This window comes from Macaca thibetana, chromosome 4 (genome assembly GCF_024542745.1).
Source record: "Macaca thibetana thibetana isolate TM-01 chromosome 4, ASM2454274v1, whole genome shotgun sequence".
NCBI lineage: Eukaryota > Metazoa > Chordata > Mammalia > Primates > Cercopithecidae > Macaca > Macaca thibetana.
In genome coordinates this window covers 117730598-117736597 of record NC_065581.1, presented here as the reverse complement: position 1 = coordinate 117736597, position 6000 = coordinate 117730598, and the positions used below count along the sequence as shown (strand labels likewise).

Below are 6000 nucleotides of genomic sequence, written 5' to 3'. Positions count from 1 at the left end.
CATATTACAGCCCAGTGAGGTTCTTCTTGCCCATTGCATGGAAAACACCAATACACTGAGACAGTAGGTGTTGCAGCAAAGAAAGAAATTTAATAATTGCAGGGCAGCTGAGTGGGAAGGATGGGCAATATCTCTCAAATCTGCCTCCCCATGAATTTGGAGGTGAGGGTTTTTAAGGATGATTTGGTGTTTGTGGGGGCTAAGGAATGGGAACTGCTGATTTATTTGGTCAGGGATGAAATTATAGGGGTGTCAAAACCGTCTTCATGTCCTGAGTCACTTCATGGGTGGGAATCACAGAACCGGTTGAATCAAGTTCTTTGGTATGGGTCATGGGTCTGGGTGGCATCAGGTAGTCTACCAGAATGCAAAGTCTGAAAAATATTTCAAAGACCAGTCTCAAGTTTCACAAGTTTCCTGTAAGAGCAATTGGTGAAGTTATGAAATGTGTGAGCATTGGGTACAAGACTCCTGAGCAGTAAGCAATTATAAAAAAGCAAGCTAGGGAACAATGACCAGCTATTGTTTAACTATGCCTATATCTTAGCAGAATTCAAGCCCCCAACATAATTGTAACCTTGTGATCTTTCATTGTCTGATATAGCCACTTTCAGTCCCCAAATAAGGAGGCGGGTAGTTTTGGGACCGAACTAGTATCATCCTTGCTTTAAACTATAAACTGAATTCCTCCCGTAGTTGGCTTGGCCTACATACAGGAATGAGAAAAGGCAGGTAGCTTGAGCTTAGAAGCAAGGTAGAGTCAGTTGTGTTAGATTTCTCTTACTGTTATAATTTTGCAAAGGCAGTTTCACATGCATCTTACCACCTCCATCCCCTGGTTTGGGCCCTACCCTGGGTGGGTTTATTTATACCATATTAATAACAGCTTTCAGTAACCTTCATAGAATATCTCTGAAAGTAACATTATGAAGAAACTTTGTTTCAAATTGTCATAAAGTATTTAGTCTAATCAATTATAAAACAGATTTTAGTCATTTTAATTTACATAAAATAGTTTCCAACCACAGATGTGTTTCTATGGAATAGCTTCATTACCTATTGAATGTGCTTAGAACTTTAAGCTAAACATCCTTGTTTTTTACTTTTTTGGTCAGGCACAGATGGCAGCATTACCACATGTATGATTTATTTTTGAAGTGAACTTATGTAACAAACAACCCTACTATGCATATGTATATTTTCATGACTTTAAACAATTCTAAATTCAAATAAACCAAGCATTTTTAATTTATTTTGCTAATTAGGAAAATTCACTTATCTAATTTGCAAATACCTTTTCCATCTGGTATATAACATAATGATACTCTTTATTGTCACTGTTAATCAATCTGTTGATTTCAGAATCATCAATTCAGATAGCATCTGGGCATCTTTCATTCCATTGTAGGTGATTGATACATTCAGATAGATACAAAGAAACCTCATAAAAAAATGTTTGACTTTGTGGAAACACTCTAAATATGTCACATAATAAAGACTAATCAGTTAATATTTAAATAAATAAATAATTTAAGTCATGACTATGGCTCATTGGTGAAAATGGGCTAACTTTGTTAACATCACTATAACATTTGAAAGAGCTTGGAAAAACTTGCTATTTTCACCAGAAAGTTTAGACTTGTGCAAATGTGAAAACCATATTAGATACAACCTGATCAATAACTATTACATTAATAATACAAAATGGTTGCTATGAATTTATTCCAAAGGAACTCTGAAGTATTTGTATATTTCTGTATTAATTTAGCTAATTTTTAGCTCAGTTACTTCTGGTGTAGCATGGGTCCAAAGTTTGCATATTTTATAATATTATGTGTGCAAAACCACCTTTGGAAAATAATATTAAAGCTTTTTAAGAATCATCATTTCTTTAGCACATCATCTAAAGCCATTAAATTATTAACATTAGCTACCATGAAAACAGTTCTTAGAATAGTCAACTAGAATGTAAAGACTAATTTCCAATTAATGAATCATACAGATTCTTTATGTTTACTTTTCCTTTTTCATGTATCAACATTTAAGTCATCTCATTAGTTATTTCTGGTTCCATAAAGACAAAGATGAAGAAAACATGGGAAAATTCAAAGGGCTGAATTTGTAATTTGCAGATATGATACACACTTTCTTGAAAGAAGTTCACATTCCTAATGAGCTGCTCATAAGTCATTTGGAGATTTCAGTAGCCTTTAGTCTTCAGTACTATGGGTGCCACAATATTGGCTGATTGGTTTTATTTTTTCAGTTGTGTCATTATTGTTTAACTAGATTGTCACACTAAAGACCATTTTTATAATACTTTGTATAAGATTTCATTTTAATGGGCTATAATCTCGAGTGTAAGAAATAACTATATGATAATTGATAGGTTTTTTCTTTTTTTTTCTTTTTTTTTGAGACGAAGTCTCGCTGTCACCCAGGCTGGAGTGCAGTGGCGCGATCTTGGCTCACTGCAAGCTCTGCCTCCCGGGTTCATGCCATTCTCCTGCTTCAGCCTCCTGAGTAGCTGGGACTACAGGCACCCGCCACCACACCCGGCTAATTTTTTGTATTTTATTTTAGTAGAGATGGGGTTTCACTGTGTTAGCCAGGATGGTCTCGATCTCCTGACCTTGTGATCCACCTGCCTCGGCCTCCCAAAGTTCTGGGATTAAAGGTGTGAGCCACTGCACCCAGTCATCATTAGGTTATTTTTACTCACCCATAGAATCTAGCCCAAAACCTCACAAAATAGGCTTTTAATAGGATATGGATGAATATATTACGTATTTGCATTGTTTTAACTATTAGACTGTTGTTTAAAAGGGGCTATATCAAAACTTATGGTCATTTTCAAAAATCCATCATATTAGTCTTTAAGTGAAGATATTGAAAAACACAGTTTACAGGGCTTTAGAAAAAGATTCACATTCTTAAGAGACCGTGAGAACACCAGATGGCAGGTTGTCAACAATGATATTTTACAATGTTTACAGAAGTCATGGATCATATTCTAGTAGAAACAGCTTTATTTTCCAAATAGGATTCTAATTTATACACTACTAAGGCAAACAGGGAGTCACTGATCTGGAAACTCATAGTCATGCCATTAGAGTGAGATGTTCCTTTGGCCAGAATTGTGTCTCTTCGTTTTTTACCTGCTTCCCCTACACGTATCTAACATAGAATGTTGGACCTAGGAATAAACAATACTTTCATTCAGAAAGGGGAAGAATGGGAGACAGCACTTAGCAGTTCTGAAATCCCTCAGGGTAGACATTGTGAAGGCCCCATTGAGAGGTGGTGACAGGTCCTTGATCAGGTCTGATTCTGTATTCTAATAACTCCTCTCCATTCGGTTGATCTCCATGCCCCCCATATCCACCTTCTGAGAATATCTTCTTGTCTGTTATACTCACTAGTTACATTGGAAGTGGCTGTTTGAAAATATGTCCTTGGAGGCTGACCAACCTGGTTTCTCAGAATTCATATGAGTCTGTTGTATGTAGAAATAAAGTAATAAGAGGAAGGAGAATCCTTGTGGCCACAATAAAAATATCAAAGACAGTTAAAATAACAGAAAGCGATGGTTTCCATTGTCACCTTCTCAGAAGCCTGTGACTATTTTAACAGACTTTTTTAGTTGTTGTTGCCTTCTACTTCACATCCCTTCCACTGTTTTTTAGTAGCAGAAATGAGACGGAGTAGAGAGTCCCATTTTAGGGGCCTGCAGGCCACGCCAGCATAGAAAAGAAGGAAAATCTTGAATTCCTTCAAGGGAAGTTCCAGGTACCTAGTTAACCCTGAGAAGTAAGTAAGTAGCCTGATTAGCAAAACAGCAATAATAGCCTCAAACAACAGCCAAGGAGGTTTGAGTCCAGAGATGTTTGGTTTCCTATAGAAACTAAATATAGCATTTTAACAAATGTCCCACAGTTGTCTTTCGGAAAACCAGTCTCTCACCGAGATCCCATAAACAGATTCACTGGCACATAAACCCTAGATAAGGAATATTGGACACTAAACTCTGACCACTGTACTTTGTTCTAAATTTCTTCCTGAGGAGTTTGGAGGGAGTCACACCCCCACGCCAGTTAACACTTTTTTTTTCTGCTGACCCCAAATTTTTAAACAAAGCTTCTCTCTCCCTTAACAATTATAAGTCAGAAAGTTTTCTAATATACCTACCACCTATAAGCCCCCCTTCAACATATCCCACCCTTTTAGGCCAAAACCAACGTGCAACCTCCATATATTGATTTATGATTTGGTCTGTGGCTTCTACTTTCCTGAAATTTTCCCCTGCCTTTAAAAACCATTACCACCAAACCATCAAGGAAGTCAAAATTCGAGCATTAGCTGCCTGGTCTTAATTGCTTGGTACCTGCAAATAATAATGGCTTCCCTTCTGTCTCTGCAAAAACCTCTGTGTGGATATCTGGTTTTACTGCACCTGGCAAGTGGACCCCAGTTTTGTTCTGTAAGACCAACAAAAGAGCCAAAGCTGAGTCATAAGCAGCATCTCAAGGAGACTGTCCATTAAATTAGTATCACTTCTATCCTTTCTGGTTTGGGTGTTTTTGTTTGTTTGTTTGTTTGTTTTCTTTTTTCCAAACCTATGATTTACTCAAATATATTTTCAATGGCTTTTTTTCTTAAGTTTAACCGGAGTTTGTTTCTGTTATATAAAACCAAAGAATCAAAACTGACACACTCAAATCCAACTTTGGATTCCACTTCCTGAAATGGTCCATATTAGAGATTTTGAAACTTAAAAGAAACACCTCAAGAGTTCTGAGAAAAAACATCTATACTCCAGAGCAGGGGTTCTTAACCTGGGATGAGATTCAGGTTAAACCTCCCACAATTGTATGTATTTTCTTTTATAGAAATTCATAACTTTCATCAGGTTATTTTTTATGAGGGGTTGGGGGACAGTGTCTCACTCTGTCACCCAGGCTGGAGTGCAGTGGTATGATCTCGGCTCACTGCAACCACAACCTCCCAGGCTCAAGTGATCCTCTCACCTTGCCCTCCCAAGTAGCTGGGACCACAGGTGTGCTCCACCACTCCTGGCTAATTTTTGTGTTTTGTGTAGAGACAGGATTTTACCATGTTGCCCAGGCTGGTCTCACGCTGGGGTCAAGTGGTCTCCACACCTTGGTCTCTCAAAGTGCTGGGATTACAGGTATGAGCCACAGTGCCCAGCCCTCATCATGTTCTTAAAGAATATGTAACCATAAAATACTACTGTTCTGGAAATTTAGTTTTAGTTTTCAAATTGCATAAGGAAGTACAATAATAAAAGATTTTCATCTAGTGAAAAAATTTTTTTTGAAGAATGGCTTAATTACTTGGAGAAATCCACTTGGAAATAATTAAAGATATTTGATATTAGAATGTATCTATAAACCAAAAATAAAATTCTAAGCTCCCCAACCAATTAAATGGAACCCTCCTCTCATGCAGGGGCATTCTTAAGTTAACCTGAAAAGCTAGTTCAGGCCATGAGGGGATGTGGGGATCAGACAAACCTCATTAGACTTTCCTCCCACTGGAATTCAGGCACAGCTGACTAGAATTAACATTAAAACAGAGACCTTAAGACTTACAAAGTCAACTCTGCATAGCAATAAGATGCCAACATGACAGATAGCAGGCCCTAAAAGAAATCAAAGTATTTTACCCCAAAATGTATTTCTTTGGTATATTTTGAAATGGCCCTGTAAAGCTGCCTCTTGTGGGGAAAATCTAAATTCTGTAGTGAATCTTCTTCCCTTTCCAGGTCTTTTTCCAGAAAAGAATTAACTAAGAGTCTGGCATCTTTTTTAAGTCTGATAAGAAATATTTGCAATCAATTCTCCCTGAAGCCGGATACCTGGAGACTTCATCTACATAATAAAAGCATCCATCTCCACAATTTCTTATCATAACCCAGACACTCTCTTCTATTGATTCCAGGTTTTTAGAGAAACCCTTTCAACCAATGGCCAATCAGGA

The 6000-nt window shown here is 37.4% G+C and overlaps 1 long non-coding RNA gene across 1 annotated transcript in view; it reads right to left on the bottom strand.

Annotated features, from left to right (window-relative positions):
- Positions 1-1523: 1523 nt before the first annotated feature.
- The window catches only part of LOC126952636 (uncharacterized), a 34345-nt gene continuing 29868 nt past the window's right edge, over positions 1524-6000 (bottom strand). Inside the window, exon 5 of the long non-coding RNA XR_007724969.1 lies at positions 1524-3803. This is a non-coding gene — a long non-coding RNA (uncharacterized LOC126952636). The remainder of the gene's footprint in view (positions 3804-6000) is intronic.